The sequence below is a fragment of the Triticum dicoccoides genome, chromosome 4B, assembly GCF_002162155.2.
Source record: "Triticum dicoccoides isolate Atlit2015 ecotype Zavitan chromosome 4B, WEW_v2.0, whole genome shotgun sequence".
NCBI lineage: Eukaryota > Viridiplantae > Streptophyta > Magnoliopsida > Poales > Poaceae > Triticum > Triticum dicoccoides.
The window spans coordinates 42,171,896-42,176,721 of NC_041387.1; positions in this window are offsets into that span (position 1 = coordinate 42,171,896).

The window sequence follows — 4,826 nt, forward strand, 5'->3', positions numbered from 1 at the left end:
CATTACTATCATTGCTATGCTAGTTACTTTGTTCTATCGCTATGCCGCGCTACCTATCACTTGTTCTTCAAGCCTCCCAAACTGCCTTGTCAGCCTCTAACCTTTTTCACCCTTCCTAGCAAACCGTTGCTTGGCTATGTTACCGCTTTTGCTCAGCCCTCTTATAGCGTTGTTAGTTGCACGTGAAGTTGAAGATTTCTCCATGGTGGACAGGATTATGTTGGGATATCCAATATCTCTTATTTAATTAATGCATCTATATACTTGGTAAAGAGTGGAAGACTCGGCCTTATGCCTGGTGTTTTGTTCCACTCTTGCCGCCCTAGTTTCCGTCATACCGGTGTTATGTTCCTTGATTTTGCATTCCTTATGCGGTTGGGTGATTTATGGGACCCCCTTGACAATTTGCTTTGAATAAAACTCCTCTAGCAAGGCCCAACCTTGGTTTTACCATTTGCCTCACCTATTTACCTTTCCCTTGGTTCGGCCAACCCGATGGTCATCTTTATTAGCCCCCCCGGGCCAGTGCTTCTCTAAGTGCTGGTCCAAACTGAGCTGCCTGCGGGGCCACCTCGGGGAAACTCGAGGTCTGGTCTTACTCGTAGCTAGTCTCATCCAGTGTTGCCCTGAGAACGAGATATGTGCAGCTCCTATCGGGATTGTCCGCACATCGGGCGGCTTTGCTGGTCTTGTTTTACCATTGTCGAAATGTCTTGTAACCGGGATTCCGAGTCTGATCGGGTCTTCCTGGGAGAAGGAATATCCTTCATTGACCGTGAGAGCTTGTGATGGGCTAAGTTGGGACACCCCTGCTGGGTATAAACTTTCGAAAGCCGTGCCCCCAGTTATGTGGCAGATGGGAATTTGTTAATGTCTGATTGTAGATAACTTGACACCAGATACAAATTAAATCGCATCAACCGCGTGTGTAGCCGTGATGGTCTCTTTTCAAAATATCGAACAAATACCAAATTCACATAACATCACTAGAGGAGAGACAACATACATCTCATCAAAATATCGAACAAATACCAAATTCACATGATTACTTATAAAAAGACTTCTCCCATGTCCTCAGGAACAAACATAACTACTCACAAGGTATATTCATGTTCATAATCAGAGGAGTATTAATAAGCATTAAGGATCTGAACATATGATCTTCCACCGAATAAACCAACTAGCATCAACTACAAGGAGTAATCAACACTACTAGCAACCCACGGGTACCTTGAATCTCCATGAAGTTTCAGGACATTTGGAGTTGCACAGAATAGGTCTATAATATTTGCTCCTTTTCCAGTCCAGAATTCCAGCTACCGGCATTCTCCCTCTTTATGTAAACCTTGTAAAATAGGTAAGAAAAGGCATAAGTATTGTGCTATAACAGGTAATAACAACCCATAATGTAATAAATATAGATATAAAAGAATGATGCAAAATGGAGGTATCACTCCACATCCCCATAAACCTTAGGGTTTGCGATATAATCGGCATCATAACTCTCACCCTCCGAGTCTTGGGACGAGATCATTTCAGACCTGTCAGGAAAACAGTGAGAAAAGAGAACGGAAGATTTCTCCGTGATATGGAGGTCAATAGGTTCGGGGGGTATATAAAGATTTTTTTATCTTGGGAAACAAGCAAATGGAAGAAAAACGGAGTCTGGAAGGTACCCGAGGTGGGCACAACCCACCTAGGCACACCTGGCTTTCCAGGCATGCCCTGGTGTCTTGTTCCCACCAGGGGTGCTTTCCAGGTTGTTTCTTATTTTCCTAATTTTTGTTATTTCCAAAACGGACATAAAATATTTTTGCAGAATTTTTGATGTCCGTTTACTTATGTATCACGTACCTCCTCTTTTTCACGATTCTGAAGTGTTCCATAAGGTCTCTTTTATGTGTTCTTCCGATCTCATAGTTTGGATAATATTGCTTTCAACATTAATGGGCGTACCTAAGATATAATGTTTTATTCATTGCCCGTTGACAACCTTTGGGTTAGTACCTTCAGTATTATTTATTTTGGTAGCTCCAGATCGATAAACCTCCTCTATAATTAGGGTCCTTCCCATTTGGAGAGGAGTTTTCCTGCAAAGAATCTAAAGCGATAGTTGTACAAAAGAATATATTCTCCAACTTTGAACTCATGCCTTTGGATTCTTTTATGATGCCATCTTTTAACTCTTTCTTTAAATAAGTTGGCATTTTCATAAGCTTGGGTTCTCCATTCATCTAATGATCTAATATCAAATAACTTCTTTTTACCAGCAAGTTTGAAATCATAGTTGAGTTCTTTAATTGCCCAATATGCTTTATGTTCTAATTCAAGAGACAAATGAGAAGTGTTTCCATAAACCATTTTATATGGAGACATACCCATAAGCTTTTTATACGCTGTTCTATAATCCCAAAGTGCATCATCTAATTTCTTAGACCAATTCTTCTGGGATCTATTGACAGTCGTTTGCAAAATTAATTTTATTTGTCTATTGCTAAGTTCAACCTGACCACTAGACTAAGGATGATAGGGTGATGCAATTATACGGTTGACATCATACTTGGTAAGCATTTTACGGGAAGCACCATGAATAAAGTGCGAACCCACATCATTCATTAAATATCTAGGGACTCCAAACCTTGGGAAAATAACTTCCTTAAGCATTTTAATAGAGGTCTTGTGAACAACATTACTAGTTGGAATAGCTTCTACCCACTTAGTAACATAATAAACAGCGACCAAAATATGAGTATACTCATTAGAGGAAGGAAAAGGTCCCATGAAATCAAATCCACAAAGATCAAATGGTTCTATAGCAAGTGAATAATTCATAGGCATTTCTTGACGCTTATCGATATTACCTATTCTTTGACATTCATCACAAGATAAAACAAACTTACGGGCATCCTTGACGAGAGTAGGCCAATTAAACCCATATTAAAATACCTCGTGAGCAGTTCTATATTCCACATGATGTCCTCCATAAGCTTCAGAGTGACATTTCCGTAGGATTTGTCCTTGTTCATGCTTAGGTGCACAATGTCTAATAATACCATCCACTCGTTCTTTATAAAGATGTGGGTCATCCCAAAAGTAATGTCTTAAATCATAGAAGAATTTTTTTTCTTTTGTTGGTATGTAAAGCTACGGGGAATGTACTTAGCAACAATATAATTAGCATAGTCAGCATACCAAGGTGTACTATAAGAAACATTTATTGCAACTAACAGATCATCAGGAAAACTATCATTAATAGGTGGTGGGTCATCAAGTATATTTTCAAGCCTAGACAAGTTATCAGCAATGGGGTTCTCAGCTCCTTTTCTGTCAGTGATATGCAAATCAAATTCTTGTAGCAAGAGAACCCATCGGATAAGCCTAGGTTTGGCATCTTTCTTTTCCATAAGATATTTTATAGCAGCATGATCGGTGTGAACAATAACTTTTGAATCTAGAATATAGGATCAAAAATTATCACAAGCAAACACAACTGCTAAAAATTCCTTTTCAGTAGTAGCATAATTTCTTCGTGCACTGTCTAGAGTTTTACTAGCATAACGAATTCAAGGAAATATGCCCTAGAGGCAATAATAAAGTTGTTATTTTATATTTCCTTATTCATGATAAATGTTTATTATTCATGCTAGAATTGTATTAATCGGAAACTTGATACATGTGTGAATACATAGACAAAACACCGTGTCCCTAGTATGCCTCTACTAGACTAGCTCGTTGATCAAAGATGGTTAAGTTTCCTAGCCATGTACATGAGTTTTCATTTGATGAACGGGATCACATCATTAATGGAATGATGTGATGGGCAAGACCCATCTGTTAGCTTAGCATAATGATCATTCAGTTTTATTGGTACTGCTTTCTTCATGTCAAATATATATTCCTCCGACTATGAGATTATGCAACTCCCGTACACCGGAGGAATGCCTTGTGCGTTATCAAATGTCTGGATGATATAAAGATGATCTATAGGTATCTCCGAAGGTGTTTGTTGGGTTGGCATAAATCGAGATTAGGATTCGTCACTCCAAGTATCGGAGAGGTATCTCTGGGCCCTCTCGGTAATGCACATCATATGTAGCCTTGCAAGCAATGTGACTAATGAGTTAGTTGAGGGATGATGCATTATAGAACGAGTAAAGAGACTTGCCGGTAACAAGATTGAACTAGGTATGAAGATACCAACGATCAAATCTCGGGCAAGTAACATACCAATGACAAAGGGAACAACGTATGTTGACATTGCGGTTCGACTGACAAAGATCATCATAGAATATGTGGGAACCAATATGAGCATCCAGGTTCCGCTATTGGTTATTGACCAGAGAGGTGTCTGGGTCATGTCTACATAGTTCTTGAACCCGTAGGGTCCGCTCGCTTAACGTTCGATGGCGATATGTATTATATGAGTTGTGTTTTGCTGACCGAAGGTTGTTCGGAGTCCAAAATGAGATCACGGACATGATGAAGAGTCTTGGAATGGTCGAGATGTATAGATTGATATATTGGAAGGAGGTATTCGGACACTAGAATGGTTTCAGACTATTTCAGGTATTTTTCGAAGTACCGACTGGTTACCAGAATCCTCGGCGGGAAGTAATGGGCAACATGGGTCCTAGAGGAGAGGCAAGCCAGCCCACAGGGGGTGGTGCCCCCCCATAGGGAGTCCGAATTGGACAGGGGGGCCCTTTCCTTCTCCCTCTCCCTCTCCCTCTACTTCCCTCTTTCCCCCTCTGCTGGAAAGGAAGGGGGGCCGACTAGGACTGGGAGTCCTAGTAGGACTCCTCCCACTTGGGCGCGCCCTAGGATGG